This window comes from Sceloporus undulatus, chromosome 6 (assembly GCF_019175285.1).
Source record: "Sceloporus undulatus isolate JIND9_A2432 ecotype Alabama chromosome 6, SceUnd_v1.1, whole genome shotgun sequence".
NCBI lineage: Eukaryota > Metazoa > Chordata > Lepidosauria > Squamata > Phrynosomatidae > Sceloporus > Sceloporus undulatus.
The window spans coordinates 53064369-53089853 of NC_056527.1; the positions used below are offsets into that span (position 1 = coordinate 53064369).

General features: G+C 40.2%; 1 protein-coding gene and 1 long non-coding RNA gene across 6 annotated transcripts in view; both read left to right on the forward strand.

Moving 5' to 3' along the window:
- The window catches only part of LOC121932461, a 45044-nt gene extending 35930 nt beyond the window's left edge, over nucleotides 1-9114 (forward strand). Inside the window, exon 3 of the long non-coding RNA XR_006104357.1 lies at nucleotides 9057-9114. This is a non-coding gene — a long non-coding RNA (uncharacterized LOC121932461). The remainder of the gene's footprint in view (nucleotides 1-9056) is intronic.
- A 15224-nt stretch (nucleotides 9115-24338) lies between these two features.
- Nucleotides 24339-25485, forward strand: part of POMGNT2 (protein O-linked mannose N-acetylglucosaminyltransferase 2 (beta 1,4-)) — a 28109-nt gene continuing 26962 nt past the window's right edge. For all 5 annotated transcript variants that reach the window (XR_006104343.1, XM_042470947.1, XM_042470946.1 and 2 more), the window contains exon 1: nucleotides 24339-24489. The gene's annotated coding sequence lies outside the window, so the exon portion shown is untranslated. The remainder of the gene's footprint in view (nucleotides 24490-25485) is intronic.

Below are 25485 nucleotides of genomic sequence, written 5' to 3' on the forward strand. Positions count from 1 at the left end.
TTAGGCGGGATCACAACCCAGTATAAAATACAATACAATTACAATACAACAAGTATCGTAATATACAATGGCATGGTATATATTATATACAACGGCATGGTAAAACTGTGTTCCTTATACTGTATAAAAATGGTAAAAATATGATTTTTAAAAAAAAAAAAATTAAAAAAATGTTTCAAGCTTTTGATGGTTGACTCCATAGATGTGGAGGGTCAGCTGTATCTCTGTTTAACATCTTTGCCTGAGAACTTGGAGCATGGTCCAGTGTCTGAGGCACTATAGTATAATTAACATGGCACCCGATTTACCCAGCAACTGCCACCAGATAAGGTCACAGCTGGGAAAATGTGAGGCGAGAGGATAAAGACTTCATGCCAGAGCCCTAGGAGCTGCCCAAAGGTGCAGATCATGATGTTGACCCTGACAGGAGGTTTAACAGAATGGAAGAAGAAATAGTCTTCCATTTTCATTCTCAAACTGCATGTTCAGCACTTTATGCCTCCTTTGGCTAATTCTAATCCACTGCCATGCAGGAATGAATGCAGATGTGAAGTTGAAAGCTTTCACGACCAGCATCCATAGTTTTTGTGGGTTTTTCAGGCTACAAGGCCATGTTCTAGAAGAGTGTTTTCCTGACATTGCACCAGCCACAGCTGTCATCCAGAATATGTCCTCATGGGCCAAAAAACCCCCATAAAAAACAATGAATGAAGATATTTGTAATACAGCCAGAGGTGGGGAGGTTAACTGGGTCACACAAGGCTACTTGCATCACATTCACTCCAGTTGGGAGAGCTGGGGGCAGATTCTCCCCCAGTCAGCATATTGCAGTGGCTTGAGTGTTGAGCTAGGATTTATCAGGGTTCAAATCTCTGGACAGCCATGGAAACCCACTGGCTGACCTTGGACAAGTCACTGTCTCTCAGCCTAAGAGGAAGGCAATGGCAAACCCCTTCTGAAGAAATCTTGCAAAACACTTTTTAAAAAAATAAATCCTAGGATAGGATTTCCATCAATTGAAGTCAATTTAAATGTATATAACACCACCACCAAATTTATACAGTATTTTATGGGTGTGCTAGGGGTGCATAAATATAATTTCTTACAGTAAAGGAAAGGACAGGTATCTTCTAGCAAATGTGTCTATGGCATGAGATCCATCTTCAGCCACAACAGCCCAAAGTGCCATTTATCCAATCTCAGCATCAGCCTATCTGCAGCATTGAAGTCATTGGGTTTATTCTATGCCCGTTTATGGTCAAATCTCATTGACTAAATTGTAACAGGGTCAAGCCCTTTAGATGTTGCCATTTAATAGAGATGAAATTTTTACAGCTAAGTAAATGAGCTCCCCGTAGAACTACTGCTTTCTCCAAAATTACCTCCACATTTTGAAACAGGACGTGCTGGCTTTCCACTATGTGGGCCACCTAGGACCTTTGGGGCAAGGTAGCTAATGGTTCAACCAACAGTTCCCATTAAAATCAGCCTCAGTTTCTGCATGATTTTAAATCCTACTTCTGCTCCCCCCCCCGCTGAACTGTTGGTTAAGAGTCCAGAAATATTTTTGTTGTGAAAACAAACTAAATACTGCCCTCTGTCAGAATCCGACTGGTACTGCTTTGGAGATTGTTTTCTCTTTGTTTATAAGCCATCATCACAGCCTTTTAATGGCTTGGAGGGGCCACGATTTAGACCTATCTGTTAACAACACCTACCTTGTCACGTACATTTTATCATTTTATCATATTCAGTACTCATCGGTTCATATACGGTACTCATTGTTTCCAGTTTGAGGTTGCATTACGTTTGAATCCAAGTACAGGGTTTTGCTTTATTTGTTTGTTTGTTTAGCATATACCATTTAGAGTATTTATTTGTTTTTAAAGCAGGACTTCAGGCCAGCTCACTCAAGACTACAGCATGGTCAAGGTACATTGCAATCTGCTGTCCTCCAGTTGTAATTTCCACACGGCTGGGGTTGTGGGAGTCATAGTCCAACACATCTGGGGGACATCAGATTGGGGAAGGTTGCGTTAGATCAATGATTCTCAAATTTTGGTGTTCCAGGTGCTTTGGACTTCACTTCCCAGAAGCCACAGCCAGCTTGGCCAACAGGAATTCTGGGAGCTGAAGTCCAAAACATCTGGAGAAGCAAAGTTTGGGAACCACTGTTTTAGATCAACACTGTAACACATTAGATATGTTTAAGGTTGCCAGGTTAGTACCATCTCAGGGCCCAAACCTGAGATCTCAAGGACTTCTATTGCGTATTGTGAGGGAAAAGTAAACACAGTCTGTGGTTTCAATGAGGAAAGCACAAATACAGTTATGGTCACACAACAGTGTATGTTTTGTGTTCAAAATCAAATTAATGCCACTAGTTATATTAAAGCCATTCAAGGATGGCCGGGGGTGGGGGGCTTGACTTCTTTTGAGGAGACTGCATTCTGTGCTGATTGTTTTCCTTCTTATCCAGTGAATGAGCCTTGCAAATAATATGAGGAACTATTAACTTCCTTCTCATTGATTCAGTCACTATTACAAATCACCTCTTGCTTACGCTTCACCTCTTACTCCACATTTAACATCATCATGAGAGTGATTCATACTGTTCAGTAATGATTTCCACTGCTCTTGCTCAAGCTATTTGGCTTTTAAAAGAAGAGTTCATCTCTCTGGTCCTGAGCTGTTTTGGATGGGTGGGTAGGTGGGGGAATGCTAAGGCCAAAGGGTGGAACCAAAAAGATACTGCAGCATATTTCAGATTAAAACTCTTAGTGGCAATAACTAAAATTCAGGAGAAGCATTTTCAGCCTTTCAGAAAAGGAAGAAATGGTGTACAAAGATTGTGCAGCCTCAACAACAGTGACATGGGGGGGCATGGTGATCTGGGGAGTCCCAGAGAGGCCAAATTAAACCCTGGGGGCAGAGGTACCCTATCCCTTTTCTTTTAAAACTCAAATCAATCCAGACAAGAGTATAGTTTGGGAGCCATAATGCTCCCTTCATATTTGAGGGAAGCATGATGTAGAAGCATGTTTCAGCATTGGACTATCTTTCTGGAGGCCAAGGTCTGAATCCTGATTGAATATGGAAACGCGCTGGGGGACCTTAGGCAAGTCACAGACTCAGAGGAAGGCAAAGGGAAACCCCCTTTGAACAAATCTTGCCAAGAAAACCCAAGGTGACAGGGTTGTCATAAGTCAGAAGTTACTTGAAGGCACACAACAACAATGAGCCTTGAGATGTGAAGTCGAAGGCTTTCACGGACGGCATCCATACTTTTTTGTGGGTTTTTTCAGACTATATGGCCATGTTCTAGAAGAGTTTATTCCTGACGTTTCGCCGACATCTGTGGCTGGCATCTTCAGCGAGCCTTGAGTTTCACTTCTCCAAGCGAAAAATATTCCAATAACATCTGTTAACACAACTATTAAAAAGAGTGAATTGGATCCTGTTTATTCTCTAGGTTCATTAAGGGTGTGTCCATACTACATAATTATAGTGCTTTGATACCTCTTTAACTGCCTCCCTGTGGATTTTGGGGCTTTCTAGTAGGTTGAGATACCTAGAATCCTGTGCCAGAGAGCTCTAGTGCTGCAGCTGAGTGGAGTGCACTAGAGACTGCAAGCTACACATTCCAGGATTCCATAGGATGCAGCCATAGGATGCAGCCATGGCAGTAAATTGCTATATTTCTGCAGTGTGAATAATGTACCCCACAATAAGGCTTCATGATGTTTAGGTCCAGCATCCTTATAGAAGGAGTCAGGCTATATGATTGTAATGAAAAGATTGATGAACCAGTGAGAACACAGATGTTCTCAGGTGGGACCTTGGTTTCCCAGAACAGTACTTATCAGTGAGGTATGAAAAATGGAAATTATACTTTCCCAGTTTCCTTACAAGGCAGCATCTACTAGGTGAGAGGGAATGGGGGAGAAAGCTGGTCTCAGCAACACTCAAGGGACACAAACAACGCACAAAGCTGGAGTAATTTTACTTTTCAGAAGACAATTGCCACCTAAATGGTCTCGAAAGCTCATCACAATTCCTCAAATGAGTTTAACGTTTGCCATTAAGAACAAATGTGGTTGAAGAAGCAACTGATTCATCTCAATGTCCAATGAGCCCCTCAAATTACCGAAAAGCAAATCACCAGAGAGAATCTGCAGTAGTAATTAAGTGAACGCAGTAATTAAAACTGTGTCCCAAGATAACCAAATGTGTGACGTCCTCACTAGGCTCTGCACTATTTTCCTCCCCCCCTCCTTCTCCCAATCCCAAGTAAATGGCTTTTCCAGTTGCCATGGTTACAGAGGCTCGAAAAAGGGGAAAGCTGTGATGAGGCTTGTCATTGTATAGTGACCTTGTGGTGTTCCGGGTATAATTATTTAGTAATTTTTGCATCCAAAAGAGCATAAGATGTACTGTTTACTTACCAAGAAAAAAAGGGGCAGAAAAAGGTATTGGTTTCAGGCCATAGACACACCACTTCATCTCTAAAATGATACGTTCTGATGTTTCAACTACAAATAGATGTCTGACCATCAGCTCAGGTTGTCCTTTCTCTTATCTCAGTCACAGAGATAGGGGAAGGCATTGTACATGTGCTATTTTCAGATACTGGGTTGTTTTGGAGGGAGGATGAATGTTGGCAGTTGTCGTTTCTGACTTACAGTGATCTTAAGGTGGACCTATCGTGGGGATTTCTTGGCAAGATTGTTCAGAGGGAGATTGCTTTTTCCTTGTTCTGAGGCTGAGAGAGTGTGACTTGCCCATGGTCATCCAATGGGTTTTCATGACTGAGTAGGGGATTCAAACTCTGGCCTCCAGAGTCGCAGTCTAATGCTCAAACCACTAGACTAATAAGCAGGCAACATATTAATTTTGCAGGAGAAGAGCAAATAACTGTAATCGATAGAAGATGAGATCTATTATCACTTATGGAGAACAGCAGAATATTAATTAATTAATTAATAATTATCACTGAGTTTATTTAGCCACATGAAATATCAGTGGCATTGATACTTCAGTGTACAGCAATTGAATATTAGGAACCATTAAGTATAGCAATGAAGAGAACCTGTGTGGCCCTCCAGATGTCGTTGGATTCCCATCACTCCCAGCCAGCTTAAGAATGATCAAGTGTGATGGGAGTTGTACTCCAGTTAAAAAGGACCACAGGTTTTCTTCCCAAGCATATGTAGAAGCTATAGCAACCATGAGTGGTTAAATGCTGAGGAGAATCCATAGGGTAATGTGTGGCCCCCAGATAACATTGGACTGTAACTCCCATGGGCTCTGGATCACAAAGCCAGTGCTAAGGGATGATAGGAACTACAGTCTAAGAACATCTGGAAAGCTGCATTATGTTCTGCTGGTAGGTATCCTGGGGCTATCTGGTTGGTGGCTGTTGAAGGCCAGAACACCAGACTAGAAGGGTTTGTGGTTCGATTGAACAAAGTTGTACGTTTACGTGTGTGTATTCATCTACTGCATTCTGATTGTCACAGAGCTCTTTGCATGAAACCCCTACCCTAGCGAAGTAGGTTATTTGACATGTAGCTTCCCTCTTTAGATCCTGTTTATAATTTCCCCCCTGTCCAATGAAATGTAGAGAAGCCTCACAGCTTCTGTGAATTTTAAAGAACACCCATGATCAAAAATCTGACCCCATGCATGTCTTCTCCCATCTTCACCACAGTGTTTGGTTGGAACACTGAACAAGGCCTTCTCGGTGGCTGCTCCCAATCTCTAAAATGCCTTCTCTATGGAGTCTAGTACGATTCCTTCCTTGCTATCATTCTGTCCATGAGATCTCTTCTGTCCTGGGAGACTTTTAGGACTGAATGCAAGGGGCATTTAATAGAGTGCTGTTTTGGTGGTTTTTATCTTTTTAACTGATATATTTTAAATTGTTTTAATTCTATAGATTTATTTGCATTTTAACAAAACTTTTTTGTATGTTTTAATTATCTCTTTTAATATGTTTTTGTCTGTATTTGTTCGAACTCGGCTAACACAACTTGAACCCCATTACTGGGAAAAGGGTGGGATCTTAATGAATAAAATAACAGTAATAATAATTAGAAGTAACTTTAGATTTCCTGACTCTTCATTCCTGCCCTCCAGTTCAGACAGTGCATCATTCTTCCCCCCCCCCCCCCCCCCCCCCCCCCCCAGGAAACACATTTAGCATCAAAGACTCACCTAGTGAATTTTGAATGAGCCCAGAAAATAGTTGTTCCATCCATTTTGGGCAGATGATCTTTAGGTACAGGTATGGTTTTCCTAAAAAGGGCACATTTTTGGGTCCTAGTTAGTAAGGCTCAATGATGTTCAGAAATACACGTCTATGCCTATGGTCTCTTTCATACTACACAGCTATGGCACTTTATTACACTTTAGTTGTCATGGCTCCATCCAGTAGAATACTGGCTGAGGTACTACAATTCTCTGGTAAACTACAAATCCCAGGATTCCATAGAATGGAACTATGGAAGTTAAAGTGGGATCAAAGGACAGTAACTGTGTAGTGTGATAGAGACCTATGTAAACAAAAAGACATCATCAACAAACAAGAGAGAGGTATATACTCAAGGAAAACTTGCCATGATTGACAGAAGTACCAAAATGCTTTGTGGAGGAGGTATGCAAAACAACCCAATGGGGTCTGTGAGGTTCAGAGTATATAGTGCATTAAGCACATAGCATGCAGTTAAAGGCGAGTTCTTTTATAGTTTCTGATAAGTGCACTCAGGCTTGTTCTGATTGAGACCAGTGTGCATGTAGCTGACAAGGTTTAAAACCAGCAGCAGAAACCATGTAGCCCATCATATGTTATTGGGTTGCAACTCCCAGTAGCCTTAGCCAACATAGCCAAGAGTGAAAAACAGCTGCAGTTCAACAACATCTAGAGGGCTACATGATATCCGTCCTGGTTTAAACAAATTGGTGCCAACTGAGATTTTCTTTTTAATATCTCCATGGAGGGTGGATAAAAACCAGATTGGAGGGAAAATATAAACATCCCCTTTTATGCTGTTCCAAATCTGTTGGTCGGAGAAGCAAAGGAATGGTGGTTAGGTTTTGAAAAGGCAAAACATGCAGGCACACTGGAATCTTAAATTACTTCTGAGTATTATTATTCTCATTCTGCAAGGAATAGCTTTTTGGCACAAAGACAGCCGATGGTAATTTCTGAAAAGCAAACAAAAATATATAACAAGAGCCTACCCTTTTCATCTTAATCATGCCACCAAGTTCAGGAGCAAAAAGAAAAACACAAATAAAATCTTGTTGCAGGGATTAACACCAGCTGGCTAATATCACAGTCACGTTTTAAAGCTCAGTGGCACTGCATGTGCTTAATACAGGCATTTCTAAGCTAGGCAACTGGAGAAATACAGGTTACATGATCTGCTTTTTCAAAGTGATCTTTTTAAAGGGCTGCTTTCTTACGCTGTTTGCTCTTTTGGTTATGCAAGCCTAGAATCACAGCTTTTTACTCATTTTTATTTTTGGGGTGTGTTGTCTCTCAGCTGGTTTTATATGCTGCATTTGAATCACATAACTGTGTTGCAATGGCTCAGATATCGATAGGGGGCATCATTGCCCATGCTAGTTTTACTTTTCTGCTCTGGTTTGTTGCTCTGCTGCTAATATAAGCATGTGAGGGGCCTGCACAGAAATTTTGAGATCAGTTTCTGAAAGCCTGGTACATGGAAATAATGTTAAATCTCACAAATGAAATACTGCTTATTTACCTGGAGGAGGATCTCAAATGTGTGCTACTGAAGTCACTGTACTGCCTGACAGTGTATCTACATATTTTGAAAAAATAAAAGCCTTCCGAATAAATCCCTAGACTAAATACCTACTGTTAATAAACCTAGGCACATGTAACCTACATCATTGCAAATGTATCTCCTGTTTCCTTCTCATTCCCCTGTCAGCCCCCAATTATTGATTTCTAGGAAGATCCTTGAGGCCTTCTTCTCATCTTCTTTGTAAAGTGTCATGTGCATGCATAGCATGGCAGCAGTGATAGTACTGGTAGCAATAGCAGGAGAGGCTTTTTTCTTATCAAAATTGCCAGTTTCATTTTTTGCCCCACAGGGCAAATGTATCTTAGGCTCAGTGGAGAAAGAGATAAACATTCACCTTACCCCTTACATGAAATTCCAGTCCAAACTGTAGCTTCTCACTATTATATTTTTCAGAAAACTTAAATGCACACATAAGCACACAGAGAGAGAGAGAAAGACTAGGGAAAACATTCCTATAAGTAAGCCTTCAACTCCATCTGACCAATCAGATTATTAAAAATTTGGGGGACTATTTTCCCATCATTATTTCCCACTCCCTTTTTTTCTTACTGTAATTGTGTTCTTTAATAATCAACAGGAAAAATAAAAGTATAAGCAGCTATCAATAGTAAGACAAACTTGAAGTGTTTAAATTATTTCAAGGTAATAACCAGGGGTATAGCTATATGGGGCAGGAGTGAGGAGGAGGCAAAATAAAGGCATTTCACCCTCAAAAGAAGAATTCTACCAGCTACCAGTTCCTAGTACTGCAGTAACCTAAAATCTCTGCTAAGCATTTAGAAATAGAGTTTAGCCATCCAAAGATAAGGGAAGGCAAATATAAAAAGTTTTGGGCATGAACAGTTTTTAATGTCTCTTCGTTGCAATGCTGGCAATAATAATATAAAACAATACAAAGGTTTTTTTAAAATAATAATAATAATAATAATAATAATAAGTAGGACTAGCATGAATCTCTTAAATTCCTATTAAGCCTTATATTGGCAGCACGAGCCATCTCTAGGGTCCTTAATAAAAAGAAAATATCTAATTATGCCACATGTTTAACCGCTAAAACAACTTAGGGTGCTAATGGAGTAATTAAACACCTTTCATGCATCATTTGTGCCATCCTTCCATGGCTTGTGGCATTTTCAAAGATGTATCAGTCTTTTATTATCCTGATGCTTGCTGAAATTTGTCAAATTGTCAAAGATTGATATGTGTGTTTGTGTGTTTCAGAAAGTCACGTTTGGATTTCCACATGGAAGATGTCCTGAGAATTTGGACCTCCCCTCCCCCAGGAAATTGCCTGTTTTTCCCCAGTATTGATATTGTGCAACTAGTTTAAAAGTTGGTCCATGTGATCTTGTGGACTTTTAATGGAAAATGTAGTTTTATATATTATCTGTTATGTCAATAAGGTAAGGAGCTAGGCGCGTGAAATGTTCTGGTTAGAAGTCTTCTGACCGAACAAAATGGCGCCCGTCAGCACTGAAGCAGGACAGCTTGGTGCCAGGGGATGGAACATAGCCTTTTGCAGGACGCTTTGGCGTGCGGTAAAATCTATTTTTGACAGGTTGTGCACACACACAAGCATCCACTTTCCGTACCCATAAGGGAGACAAAAACGGGTGTGATAAAGTTCTCAGAGAGAGCAGAATTATTGTCCAAAATAGGTTGTAGTTCAGTGCTGGTATGTTTGAGCGGTCTCAACTGGGAGGTGTATATGTGACCTCTAGTGAGGTTCTGTAATTTTCTGTCCACAATCTGTTCTGTAATAGATTGGCCTTGTTGATTTCTTTCTTTTCTTCATATTGGTATAGTTAACAGAGAATTATAAAGTTGTAAACTGTGGAGTGAATGGAGGATTAGGGCTGAGAGAGCCAGTCAGTCAGGTTTAAGAATGAATACATGGTGCTAAAGAGTCTGAATTAGCTAGAAGAGTGTGAATGAGAATGAAATATTTGTTTTAAATGTATTAAATTATTAATCTGTTATGTTACGTTAAACTTTTGTTAATAAAGTATTGTTTTTGTATCATAGATTTTTGGCCTCTGGGAATGCTAGATATGTGAAGATTGGGTTCACTGTGGGCAGCAGAGAAGAGAGAAAGATGGTGTCCAGTGTCTAGGATAAAAGTTGCATAATATCCTGCACCTTGAAGGCATCTAGTAGGTCCCCACATTGGGGGTCACAGCAGTGGGACAGGAGGAGGTCTTTACATTGATGTCAGAGGTGGGGATAATGGAAAGCCCTTACTCTTGCTAGTTGCAGTGAATTTGTGGAAGTCTTCACATATGATAGCAGCAGAGATTTAGACAGAATCTAAAATCTGATCGGGAAAGTGTTGGAATAAGGGACAGCAGTCTCATAGTCCACATTGTAGCCCCATAGGATACAATCTACTTTTTAAAAAATCACACTCTTTCTTCACTTATTTCTTGAATGTCCTACTCCGAGATGACCTCTGAATGCAACTATTGTCCGTTGCAGTAGCATTCATCCCACCCTTTGGTTTTTCGATGTGTCAGTTTGTTTTTGTTTCCTTAGTGTTAATGTGCTGCAATAAAAATATTTTGTATCTTTGCAGTGTTGATTGTTTGGTATATATCAAGTGGTGAACAATGCTAATCAAATTTATTTCAATTCCAGGTTGTCACACAATAAAATATTTTTAAAAATCAGAGGTGGATGCATTAATATTTATAACTTTTATTTGTCTGTTTGTCCATCGATCTACCTATTTATTTTGGAGGAGCAAGTATGCCCCTCCAAGGTCCCGTAAGGGACTAATATGTCCCCCTAATCTTCCACAGTTGCCCATCCCTGGGATCAGAGATACTCAATGATTACAGAATGAGGACTGGCCACTGGTTTGTAAAAAAAAATGAACCTGGGCAGAAGCTAGTGAAATGCCCTTCTTGGATGGAATCACTGGCTGGGATCTTTAGTGGAAACACATTTTAAATAAGGGAAGAAACACTGCAACGTTTTGTTGCAGATCTCACTTGTTTTATGCTTCATGATTTTGCAGCCAGCATGTTTCAGACTCTGAATCCAGCATTTGTTAAGATTTCATATTGTGAGGTCTCCAAGGAAGTTGAGCTGGTTTGGAAATTTTATATATCCAGTACATGGGGAAATGTGTTGCTCCTTTGAATGCACCCCGTGGTTCTCTTTTTAAAAATGTGTTCAATATCCCACCCCCTCCATTCAAGCAAAAGACAGAGGTAGAATGTGCTTGCAATGTTGTGACACCAATGTCTTGTAGATTTTGTAAGATTCATCTCAATCCAGTGTCTTTTTAAAGGGGATTATTTACTGTGTATGCATTGTACTGTATATGTGGCAGACAGAATTTGTTTTCCCACTGGATTTTTGTATATACATGACCTTCTGTACCAAACTGCAGGTATTCTTTTGATACAATCTTTTTTTAATAACACACAGTGGGGTACTCTATGTATCCATGAAAAAAATCGAGAAAAAAGACTCAGCTGGAGCTTGAAACAGTGTGTGCTTCATGCTGTCTCCCTCTCTCATTATAAGAATATCAGGGATATACAGTATCTTACCATTTTAAAAGGGAAAAGTTATTAGCATTTGCTAAGCAGTGCAGCTCTTGCTTGGAAACCAATGGAGACACTTTAACATAATAGGAACAGCATTTTATATGTAAACAAAACTCCCACTGCCTTTATCTGTAGGCCAACAATACTGTTTACTAATAGAGAGAAACTAAACAGGACTGAAAACTACTAGACTGAAACTAAATAGGATTGAAAAATAGAATAATGGGTGGCATCATGGTCTAGCTCATAGTAATACATTTCACTCCATCATGATCTGATGACCTTTTACAGTTACAGACTATACATAGGCTGCTGCCACACAGCAGAAATAAAGCAGTTTGACACCACTGTCATAACTCAGTGCTATGGAATTCAGGGATTTGTAGTTTTGTGAGATAGTTAGCCTTCCCTGTCAGAGAGTTCTAGTACCTCACCAAACTATAAATTTCAGAATTCCATATCACCATGCCATAGAAATTAAAGCACTGTCAAACTGTTTTATTTCTGTTGTGTTCTGTTCTGTTATGGCAGCAGTCACAGCCTTTCAATTGTATGCAGGTGTACTTTTATGCCACTTCACCACTCTGCCATGATTTAAACAAAAAGCAATCCATCTGTAGCCCTTCAAATGTGGCTGGATGGCAACTCTCAGTTAGCCAATAATGAGAAATGTTGGGAATTGTTTTTCAACAACACCCAGGAGAGCCTCTAGTTGACATTTGGCTGTCAAAGCAGTTACCCTGAGGAAGCAAGTAGAAAAAGGATTAGCCTAGGTTTTTTTTTTTCTTGCATTGAGGGGTTGAGTGACCTTTTAATGATAATTTGTTTTAATAGTATATAACATTTGGTAATTTATTATTTAGCTGTTTGCTTACTTATGCCAGTTTGAAATGGTCTGGAGACTTAGGGAAAGTACAGACTGGCACTTTGTGCCAGCCTGCACACGTACTAGGGCTGAGCTAAGGCTGAGCATTCACATGCTCCAAGCCCTAATTCTGCTGCCCAGCCACCATTATGGTGTGCGCCTATCCACACGGTGTGTTCCATGATGACGTCTGTGTGGTGCAGCACCTAAAAGGCACTGTGCATAAGGGACGTCATCATGGTGCACAAGCATACCTATGGCACCCCTGCCAGGACACAAAAAGAACCTGCCCAGAAGCAGGTTCTTTTTGCTCTCTCCGGAGGCCACGGTGTGTGGTAGCCACAGCCTCCTTCTGTGGCAAAAATGGGTGGCATGGAGCCGCCCATCTGTATAGGCTCTTATTCAATAAAGAATAGTTTGATTTTAACTAACCCAATTTAATTAAACCTAGAAAGAGAAAGATCCTGTTGTTCTTGAACCCTACCCAAAATCCATGTAGGTTGGCTGAAACAACACCATTTGGTATAGCAATGATCCTGTACTTTCAGGTGTATCTCTCTCCAGCAAAACAATCCATGTATATATTTTAAATAATATTTTAAATAATATTTTAAAGCATATAAGTATTATTCTATACTTTCCCTCCATTCTAAGTGGCCATCCAGCCATCCATCCATTTATTTAAATTATTTATCCCTGTTTTTTTTTAAATTCAATGTGTCTCATGTTATATATAATCAGTTAAATGTAATATAAATTTATAAATCAAAACTGTAGAGAAGTGTTAAAGGCAGCACCACCAGTCCAACAGTAGTAAAAACAATGGACACAATCATAAATACTTTCTAAAATAAATATGCAAAGTGAAGGAGGGGGAAAAAACACAATTGTAATATACCCATGAAAAGCTATTTATGGTACTCAGGTAATAGAATCAGAGCTAATGATGGTCAGACTGAAAGACCTCTGGAACCAGTCTCATGACTTAGGCAGGTAAGTATGGTCAAATACAGTCCTTACATGTTGTTTTTGTAGGCCATCTGGGGCTTTGAAGGATATTATCAGCCATTTAAATGAGCCCCAAAATATATTTGTGAAAAATGCAATTAATGTAAGATAGGTATAATTGATCTCCCTTTCTGTAACTACCTTTGCTGTAGGTACTTTTTAAACTGGGGCACATTCACACTACAAGGTTATAGCGTTATTATTCCACATTAACTGCCAGGGTACCCTCCTATGAATCCTGGGATTTGCAGTTTGGTGAGGTATGTAAGTATTCTGAATGAAAATTTTACATGCCTTTCCTTACACTGCAAATCCCAGGAATCCATAGGACAAAACCATATCAGTTAAAGTGGAAGAATGGCACTATAATTCTATAGTGTGAATGGATCCCAGGTTTAATTTTCTGAACTGTATTTAAAGGCAGCTCTCAAACAGAGATCACTACAATGGTCCAATATAAATATAACTAGTGCATGAAGTACTGAGGCTAAATCTGTTTTCTCTCAGTGAAGCTATGCCAAACCCATTAAAAAGAGCTCATAGCTATCAACTCCATCTGGGCCTACAAAGAAAATGTCAGCCACAAGAGCATCCCTAGTCTGTGCATTTGATTCTTCAGAGGCAGAGCTTGAAAATGTTGCTTTTTGGACTGAAGTTTGCAAAATCCAAATGGTTAGGCTGTTTTGCGAGTAAGTATCTGAGAATTAGAATCCCATAAGGAAAGTTTTTCAAGATCAGTTCAAGGCTAAGGCAATCCCATTCAGAAGATCATCAAAACCTCCAAGCATCAGTATGTCTAACTCATGTAGATTAGGTTTCAGCTTGCTTACACACATCTACTGCATCACTGACTTTACATATTGGTTCAAAAACCTCTGCAAACAACTGAAAATGAGACAGCTGAATGTCCTCAACAGCACAATGACATTTCAGTCTAAATTTCTGGATCATTGCCCAGTGGTATTACTGGGGTAGAGACGGGAACAAAACAGACCTATGTAGCATCCCATAGGTCAAAAGGGTGGAATAGTAATCTTTCAGCAATATATTATTGACCCAAACTTGGAGGTAGGACAAGAGCAATTCCCAAAAAGCTGGTACACCACACATTTCACAGCCTCAAGAGTACCTCTTTCCATGTCCTGTGCATAAAGAGCAGTTGAATCTTATTTCAACAGTAGTAACGTAATAGCATCCCCTCCATCACATGTATGGGACACACAGTTCTATTCTCCAGCACCGCATTGCTACTGACCTCTAGCCTCTCAATTTGCCTAATGGGAGGGCTGGCCTTGCATCTCTGAGAGACAATCCTCAGGGATACCATGGCACTAAGAGTCATTGTGAATAGGATCAACTTCCTCCGGGCCATCTTCTGAGATATGCAGTGCATCCAAGCAACTAGATCTCAACTTATCTTGGCAGATCAGACAATAGGATCATAACTCGCCTGGTAGCCAACTATCACACTCAAAAACAAATAATCATAGCAGTGCATCAGGGATAGATTATCTGCATTAAGGGAGCACAGATCACACATTAAGGTGTTTATTGCATAGTATTTTCCTAATGGGCTGGGCACAGGATGTAACCAGAATGGAATGAATGTTATCACACAGCCGTGTTCTCATTCAGTACTTATCTCATACCCGGTCTGATCTTCTCCCGCTCCTGGTCAAAAATGGGGAAATTCCATTTATAGCTGACATGATCGCTTTCAGGCTATTCCAGGTGACATGTGTTTGATAATCCTACTGGTCCCAATCCATGCTTGTGTTGTGATTAGTCAGGTCTACCTCCTCCCCTCTCATCTTAGAACATCCCCACACTCCATTCTTCTTCCAGTGTGACACAAGGAGGGTGACACAAGTAGGTTTTTTCCCCCATTGCTTTAATTCTTTAAAAAATTTATAGCTGTTATCATGCTGTGTTAACAAGAGAAAAAAAATGCATGTTAGCGACCAAAAGATTTTGTTGGTATTCTTTTAAATGCCAACATTGGGGGTGGGGTTTGCAGCATTAGAAACAGTGCTATTACAAGTTACAAGGTAACATCCATTCCCATATCATTAGTTTACAGAGCGTTTCTGGGACACAATCGGAACATTATGGATGCTAGTGTGATAATCTCCTTAGATGTATAGTTTTTGGCCACTCCGTTCATCCATATAAGTTCAAAGGAGGAAGAAGGGGAAGAGATCTGGTCAGGAAATAGGGAAAGGTGTATATTGCAGAGGACAAGGCAGAACATCTACGTAGAACACCCTGTTTTTCAGAACAAGAGACTCACCTGGAAAAAGGAAGTAGGGCTGATTTAAAATGCTTATCTTCTAAAACCGATCATTGTCAAGAAGGCAATAACTGTTGTTCATTATCCACCTAAATGAACTGAAGGCATGAGATCACATCTGATTTCAAAAGTTAAGCAGGGCAAGGCCTAGTTATTACTTGGACGGGGTACTGCCAGGGAATATCAAGTGTTGTAGGCTGTATTATAGAGAAAAGTAATGGCAAACCACCTTTCAGTACTCCTTGTTTACCTAAGAAAACCTTGCAAAATTTGTGATACTGCCAAATATTAACAACTTGAAAGCATATATATATAGCAAGTTATGTAGATTCTCTTTCACAGTACACCAGAACATTGCTGAGTGTCTTCATCTTTGTTTGTTCTGTAAATCAAACCACATAAATAACTCATATTTTAATAGTATGGTTTCTTCAGTGCCAGCACCAGTCAGAATTGGCACAGCATTAGGAAAACCACAGCGCAGGCCACTGGGAAAGGACCCTACAAAGTGCCAGTTGGCCTGTGTGTTACAGACACTGTGTGAAATGTCTGCCACCTGGAAGTCTTTTTGGTGGCAGGTGAAGACATTTTTATTCTGATTGGCTCTTGAGAGCTTAGGCTTTTTAAAGGTTACTTTAATTCTAATTTTGACAATGATAGTGGCTTTGGTTTTCATTTAAGCTCTATGAGTTGTATGTATTTGCTAACAGGGAATATGTTTTTCAAATATGCAAACCACCTGGAGAACTTTATTGTTGAAAAGTGGTATAATGATATTATAAATAAAGGAATACTCATAATAGTGACGAATGGCTTTAAGAACAAAAATAAACTGTTACATTGGTGAATAAATGGATTTAGGACAAAATGATCAGAAATCTACAGTGTTCGCTCACTTCCAAGTGAAAAAGAGTATAAATGCCCTCAGGGCTAAGAGAAGCTGAAGAAAAAATATAGAACAATTGTGGTACCTGTTCTGGCATTTGTGGAATGTCTATATTTTATGGTTTGCTTTGCTCCACAGAGAGTTGACACTAAGCAAGTTTTATGCTTTCTGCCTTTGCAGCCAGCCATAGTTAGCCACTTTCCAGTTTACGCTAGAATTCCTACAAAAACTCAGAAGTCAAGGTTGGTCAAAATCACCTGCGTGTAACCCAAGTTTCCAAAAATATACTCTACTAGCTTCTAGCAGTTCATCTCAGAGGAATTCAACTGAATGGTTAGAAGCTTCAATACAGGCAAGACATTTTTATAGCAAGGTGTTGAAAGAAAATCTGTCTTAAAGTCCTGCCGTGTCTTGACAAAAAGCCAAGAAACTTTTGTTCAAGCTTAAGTCAACTGTTCTGACATGAGACAGCAAACAGAATGCTGGATTTAAGAACCCACCCCCTTCCTCTCCTCTCTTCTCTCCCCCTTGTTGAGTTCATTGAATGTACACTATATATTTGCACTGTGAACTCAGTTTGCACCAACTAAAGTAAGATGAGGTTAAAGGGGGACAGTGGAGAGAGGTGAAAGAAAATAGGACATTTTAAAAGCAGCTGAAAAAGTGGGATCACAGAGGATTAATTGGGACTGTTCCTGACAAACTGGGACAATTGGAGGATATGGTGGCAGGGAGCATGTTCCTACCCACAAAAATAGTCTCCAAGCCACTAGGGCTGCATTTTGCCCACCTGGTGTTGATGGAGAATGACATGAGTAAATGAAATAAAAAGACAATGAAACAAGTAACTGATAAACAGATTGTCCTACATTATCATAATCCTGCGAGAGAGTAACAGATGAACAAAGTGAGGATTGCTTAATGGAGTGTCGGTCTTCTGACATATTAGCAACTATACAGAATCAGAAAAGTGTGAAAATCTGGTTGCTACATAAATTATCAGAAGCATTAATGTCAATTTGAGGCCCGTGCTGTAAGGAGGAGATGGGGGATAATCATGACAATGAGGCTATATTAACATCATGTGCATATTCAAATCAATCATTTCTGGTCTAGGTAAGAGGGAATTAGTGCCACTGCGAGAGATTATTCATCATTATTCCTAGAATTTCAAGCCATCAAGTGATTTAGATTATGTGGTTTTGTTTGGGTTTTGTGTGCATATTTGGCAATCTGTTCATTTAACAAGATGAGAACAACGTGAGCTCCCATGGTGAAGCTCAGCTGCTGCTTCAAGGCAACCTCAGACTGTCACAAAAATTGACTCCCTTCCCCAGTAGGGAAGAGTCTGATTTTCTGCAAGATAAGTGACCAATGAATATTAGGTCCCTCAGCAAGTCCCCAAATGCTCTTCCTGGAAATGGAACAGCTTGCCTGCTTTAAATAAGAAGGGGGAGGCTAACTGTCCTGCTGGGAGAATAGCTGTAGCATCACACACACACACACACACACACACACACAAAGAGAATTGCAATGCTGCAAAGAGGACAGCTTTTACCTTCATTTCACTTAGTGCTAACCTTTGCACAGGACAAGGCTAAAGCCTAGATCCTGTAACAGAATCAATATCTTCTGGTCGATTGCCTAGAATTCTATAGAATCTTTACAGCAGAGGTGGGACCATATTGTCATCCAAACTATTTTTCTCTCCTTTTTATTTATTTACTTTTAATTTTGAAACACCTTTATTCACATGTAATGCATGATAGAAAGACACAAAAGGGTTCTCCGTTACATACCACAATATTCAATATAACAAAAGCAAGGAAACAAACATAAGAATAGGAAAAAACAACCTTACTAGTTCATAAGTATCTTTAAAGGTTGACCAGATGTCCAAATATAAACCACTTTGTAGATTCTGTCTATACAGTGGGTACTTGATATCCACTGGAGTTTGGTTCCAGGACTCCCCATGGATAGTAAACTTCGTGGATGTTCAAGTCCCAGTGAATACAATGGCATGATAAAATTGTGTCCTTTATGTAAAATAGCAACATCAAGGTTTCTTTTTGAAAATTACATCTATTTGGACTATTTTCCAGCAGCGGATGGTTAAATCCATAGATAAAGAATCCATGGATATGAAGGGCCCACTGTATATCATTCTTTCAAATGTTGCAAGTGTTGTTACAATCATCTGCTCACTGGAGGAAAACGATCTTTCCAATATCAAAGTATCAATCTCTTTAGCAGTTTATAGGGCATGGAAAATCTACCTCCTCTGGCCATTTGTTAACTTCCAAGAATTGTCATCCAACTAGAAGTGTGTCATGCGCCAGCTTGAGGACTTCATCCGATGAAGAGTTAGACAAACATTGCCAGGAAGAAAGGGAGAGACCAAGAAGACATCTGGTCACACAGGCAAGGATGAGGCCTCCAGGAGAGGAGGAAGCAAAGCAACTGGTCCAAACTCTCCCCCTCAGATGCATCACTAGGCAAAGCTTTCTCAGGAAGAATTCATTTGAGAGTCTTACAACTGAATATAGCTGGGGGAAATGGTTTCTAGATATATTCAGACAGCCTGGAAAGCTTGGCCCCTCAGAAACAAAGGCAAGAGTGTTTTCTTTTTGTCCATTTGCCCATGTATACGCCCTTTTAACCTTTCCCTTGGTTTTATTTCCTTATAATTTCCCCTTGGAGACTTGGATGGCAGTGCCCATGTGCCTTGGCATCTAAACTGTCCCTGCCATCCCAAAATGGCTCCCTTGGCACAGAAAATAAGCCCCCAATCCAGATGCACCAGGCCTTCCAGTCGCTGGCATGAGGAACCCTCTGATTACAAACTGGCAGTTGAAAAATAATTAAGAGATTAATATTTTTCTTAATTTCTCCTTTATCTCACTATCAGTCAATTCATCTGTAGATCTCTGTTTATGGTTGAATATATGTTTGATTTCCACTGACTCAGGCTAAATCTGCACTGTAAAAATAATGCAGTTTGACACCACTTTAGCTGCCCTGGTTCAATGCTATGTAATCCTGGGATTTGTAGTTTGTTGTGGCACCACAGCTCTCTGAGAAAGAAGGCTAAATAAGGCAAAATTACAAATCCCAACATTCCATAGCATTCAGCCATAGCAGTTAAAGTGATGTCAACCTGCATTATTTCTGCAGTGCAGATGCAGCCCCACACTGGATTAGCAAACCCAAAGATGGCTAGCAAGCCATAAAAGTCTGAAAAGACACAAAATGGCCAGACATAAAATTGCCATGGCTGTGGAGAGGCCTTTGTGGGCTACCTGACTGTTTTTCTACTATTGTGTTAGATTATTCCATTTGTTGTATTTATTTATAGATATAGATACAGTAAGAGTCATGGGTTTATTTCATTGTACAGTTGGCCCTCCATATGTACAGATTCCTAGCACTGAGCCAGGGCAGTTAAAGCAGTCTCAAATTGACTTATTTCTGCAGTGTATTTTGGACCTCAGATACTTCATGATGCGTTTATAGGTCTTGGGTAATCCCCCCATTATCCCCTAGTCCTGCACTGCCTTATGATGGATATCTGCTGGTCTTAGGCATGTCATCCTCCCCTTCTATCTATACATTTACTAGTTTCTTGAAATAATGGATTCCATTAATTTTCAGGCCTTTTATTATGTATCCTCCCTGCAGTGTTCTGTCAGTTTACAGTGTTTGGTGGACTCTTTCTAAGTATGCATCTACATTGTAGAAATAACAATTTGACATTACTTTAACTGCCACAGCTCCATCCTAAAGAATCCTGTGGTTTGTAGTTTTGTGAGGCACCAGCAGAGAAAGCTAAAGGCCTTATAAAACTATAAATCCCAGGATTCCATAGGACAGAGACATAATTTAAAGTGGTATCAAATAGCACTATTTCTACAATGTAGCTGCACCCTTAACCTCATAAGGAGCCAGTAAAATGAGTTGCCCATCACCGGCTTTTTCCTCTGCTGCTGCCATTATAACTAGACCACGGAAAAGTTACTTTTATGGACTATACAGAACCACAGATAAAGAGAAATACTGTATAAGGAATTCTACCTTTGTAATAAGTATGCAACTTTATGGCATTTTTACTCAGAATTAATTCTTAGGCCTCATTCCCACTACATAGTAAACTGTTTTTTGAGTCAAAGCAATTTGGCGCCAAATAGACATTCACACTATTCGAGCAGCAATTGAACCTATCCATTTCAGTTTAATCCACTTTACGTTCACATTTATCAATGGATCAATTCAACAGGGAGTTGCATCACAGGGCTGACTGTGCCACAGGGAACCAGTTCAAATCCACAGCTTATTCACACTAGCACTGAATCAATTCATTGCAAAAGATGCTGGGAATTCAGCGGATCCGGAAGAAGCGCTTTAAATGGGTTTAGAGCTGGGGGCCCTTGACAAACTGTGCCAGGAATTCGGCGCAAGTGCAAACAAGCACCATTTGAACCTGTTCAGATCTGTTAGAAAACTGATTTATTATGTAGTGGGAATGAGGTCTTACTGTATGAAATGGGAAACATTCAGGGGTAGCTGTGTTGGCCATTTAACAAATACAGTACAAACAAAAATCCATCAGTGATACCTTTTGTTGGCCAACCAAAATGCACAATATACTTCTTACAAGCTTTCGAAGCTCCATGGGCTTCTTCATCAGGCAATATGTTACAAACCAAACAAGAGAAGACAAAAACAATTGGAGATTTGCTTCTAAAGAAGCTTGCATAAGTGTACACTTTAAAGGTATTTTAAATCACTCCCATTGGAATACTGGCTGGGGATATCTTTTCCAGGCCAGAATTTGGGAATGTAGCTATTTGGATTCTGGGAGGTGTAATCCAAAAAGGTAACTTGCCCACGCTCTGAGAAAACCAACAGTCCCATGAATAAGTGAGAAAGAAGAAGCAAATCTGTCATAATTTCCACCTCTTTAAATTGTTTATTGTTAATGACATAATTATTGTTCTTGCCAAATCATCTGCAGGCTGTTTTGGGAGCCAGGTCAACTAAAGAGTGAGCTCAAATGGTGCGTGTAACAAAAAGTTAGAAGCTTTAAGTATATATATATTTGTAGCAAACCACACACACATGCAAGCTGTGAGGAGAGGGAAAAGGGAGTGTTCTGCTGTTAAAAACTTTTCCCCAGATGAACATCAACTTATCAGGGCCAAACACTTCAGCAGTTAAAGCCTGACATTAATTTACTGGAAAGATGTTTAACTATCTTGCCTCCTTGGGAATATCTAATTATGCATACAAACACCGGCTAATATCAGACATTTTTCCCGTGAATAAAAAGTGCCGCTAGAATGCCTCTTTATTCACAGGATTATTGCATGATAATCGAAACATTGCACAACATCATGTTACCACACGATATTGACATGAACATACCGCTATTCTCCCAGCTTTTTTGCCAGTCTGATAAAGTCCACTTCTTTTTATCTGAGATAACACCTCTCTAGGCATCTCCAGGTCCTCCTGTGCAGCTCTATGATCAACATTTGTCAGAATCATGAATCATTGAATCATGCTGGAGGACTTACAGTTGCTTAGAGATGTTTTTTCTCTATGTCTAGGTTCCGCAGTACAACTCTATGGTCAACTTCTGGTAAGAGTTTTGCTAGAGGACCTACAGATTCCTAGAGAGCACATATTAATCAAAACTGCAAATAATCAAATTTGCAAAAGTCAAAGCCATAAATGTGGAGGGCCAACTGTACTCACTTTTTCTATAGCCCACAATCTAAATTCTGTTCCGGGGTGGACTTCTTCCAAAAATGACTCATGAAATATGCACCTCTTTTGTTATTTCCTATGTTTCAAAGGAGTTCCCCTGCACATTTCTTGAATGATCTGGTTGTCTTCTCCACATAATACTTTAGGCATTTGCACTGAATGGCATAGGTAACAAAACTGCTACTGTGGTAGTAGCTCTGTTGGTTAATATTGTCAATTTATTCATCTTGGAAGTGTGTTTGCAATATAGTGGGCCTTTGGTATCTGCTGAGATTTGGTACCAGGACCCTACATGGATACCAAAATCCATTGATGTTCAGGTCCCATTAAATACAATGGCATAGTAAAATGGTGTTCCTTATATAAAAATGAAAAAATCAAAGTTTGTGTTTTGGAATTTACATTAAAAACAACAACAATGCAAGCTATGGATGCTTTAATCCTTGGATAAAGAATCTGTGGATACAGAGAGTTGAATGTATAGATACGGTGCCCAGGGATGGTGTCCTATGAGCCTAGCTGCACCTGTAAAAATGTTATTTGATGTGCGTTTCCTTTCCTTGAAAGTGCTATTCATCAACCTGTCCCTAATGTTACTAGTCCCTTCAAAGGAAATCTGGGGCTTTTTCTAACAGCTTGATATATGTTGAACTATGTATCAGTGCTTTTTAATTTATTGTAAAACCCTGTAAACTATTTGTAAAGTGATTGGAGGTGAGGTTGCAACTGAGGCGTTTGGAGTGTGGCCAGCCACTCATTTTTTAAAGTTCAGTATGTGATGCTTGACATGCCTCATGCAGACCATGAAACACTGACTTTCTCTAGATGTCTTCTGTCCATGGGCTGTTTTGTCAATACACAGACTAAATTTCTAAAGTCAGTTTCATGGCAACAGTTGCATTTAGTTTAAAGAGTTGTCTATAGGGATGATAACACCTGAGAGATTTAGAATATGAGCTATCAATATATTTGGAATAAGAGCTATCAAGATAGGTTTTGACATCTGGGGTTTTCTATATAATAATAATAATAATAATAATAATAATAATAATTTGTTTTATTTATATACCGCTATTCCAAAGATCATAGCGGTGAACAGCAAGTAAGCTAATTAGCAAGTAAGCTAATTTTCCCCCAACAGTCTGGGTACTCATTTTAGCGACCTCGGAAGGATGCAAGCCTGAGTCGAGCTTGGGCCCTTTTGCTGGTCTTGAACTCGCAACCTTGTGGTCTTGAGTGAATGGCTGCAGTACAGGCATTTAACCACTGCACCACCAGGGCTCCTGGTGGAGTGGATGATGAGTTCCTACTTTTTGTTTACCTTTAGATCTAAAAAAATATTAAGGAATTGTTACACTCTGTGACAAACTGTATGTTTTTGTCTGTAAAATGTATCCAAGAGACAGCACGGTGTAGTGGTCTAAGGACTGGACGACAACTCTAGAGACAAAGTTTGAATCACTGTTCAGCTGTGTGAAAATCCACTGGGTGACCATGGGCAAGTCACACTCTCTCAGCCTCGGAGGATGGCAATAGCAAACTCCTCTCTGAAGAAGCTTGCCAAGAAAACCCCATGATAGGATCGCCTTAGGGTGGCCATAAGCCAGAAATGACTTGAAGGCACACAACAACAATAACAACAACAATCTATTTATTTAATTTAATTTAATTATAATTTTTATCATTTATTTATTTTAATTTAATTTAATTTAATTTTTATCATTTAATCTATTTTTATTTTATCTATTTTATTTTTATTTTGTTTATTTATATTTTATTTTAATTTTTATCATTTATTTATCTATTTTTATTTTTATCTATTTTATGTTTATTTTGTTTATTTATTTATATTTTATTTTTATTTATTGTTTATTTTATTATTTATTTATTATATTTATTATATTTATTTATTTTCCTGGAACGTCCTCCATTTTGCGAGGAGGACATCTGGTCATCAACCCTGTCAGGCCTCAACAACATGAAACTTTCCCTTCTGAACCACTCTCCGCAGCACCACCATTACGCAACACTGCTCATAAACTACAACCCCCAGCATGCCCCGCGTCGACTGGCGCCAAGGAGGCCCCTCCCCTCCAGAACGACCATGCCGGGCCTGAGTTGGAGCATGCGCGTTGGCCTCCTCCTTGGAAGCCCACAAGAGCTGGTCCAGAAGGAAGGCAGCGGCAGCAGCGTTCTGTAAGGCGAAGGGAGAGGCAGCTTTGACTGAGGGAGGCCAGGACTGCGGCAGGAGCATTCTACGACGCCTGAAGGAGGAAGAAGAGGTGAGACGCTGTTCCGCCCTCTGGCCGGGAGGGGGCGCTGTTCTGCAAGAAACAGGCTGCATCCGCACTGGAGAAATAAGCCAGTTTGAGAGCGTTTTCACTGCGCCTGGCCTCGAGGCGGTGGAATTATTCCCAGAATTCCACCGCCTCGAGGCAAGGGGCAGTGAAAACGCTCTCAAACCGGCTTATTTCTCCAGTGTGGATACAGAAACCCCACTTCCAGGCTTCATTGTTGTGTGCTTTCCTGTGGCCAACCTGTCACAGCAGGTTTTCTTGGCAAGTTGGCATTGCCTGAGGCTGAGAGAGTGTGACCCACTGGGTTTCGAACCCTGGTCTCCAGAGTCGTAGTCCAAGGCTGAAACCCCCTCAGTGTATGCCTTCAAGTCCTTTCTGACTTACAGCAAAGCTGTCGTGGCAAGATTTGTTCAGGGTTTGGCCATGGCCGTCCTCTGAGGCTGAGAGAGTGCGACTTGTCCAAGATTCCCATGCGTTTCCATGGCCATGCCAGGATTCGATCCCTGGTCTCCAGAGTCACTCAAAAAAACCCATGAGTCCTTTCTGACTTACAGCAAAGCTATCATGGGGTTTACTTGGCAAGATTTGTTCAGAGGATGGCCATCCTCTAAGGCTGAGAGAGTGTGACTTACCCAGGGTTACCCACTGGGTTTCCATGGCCGTTCCGAGATTCAAACCCTGGTCTCCAGAGTCGCTCAAACCCCCTTGTTGTGTGCCTTCAAGTCCTTTCTGACTTACTGCGAAGCTATCATGGGGTTTTCTTGGCAAGATTTGTTCAGAGGATGGCCATCCTCTAAGGCTGAGAGAGTGTGACTTACCCAGGGTTACCCACTGGGTTTCCATGGCCGTTCCGAGATTCAAACCCTGGTCTCCAGAGTCGCTCAAACCCCCTTGTTGTGTGCCTTCAAGTCCTTTCTGACTTACTGCGAAGCTATCATGGGGTTTTCTTGGCAAGATTTGTTCAGAGGATGGCCATCCTCT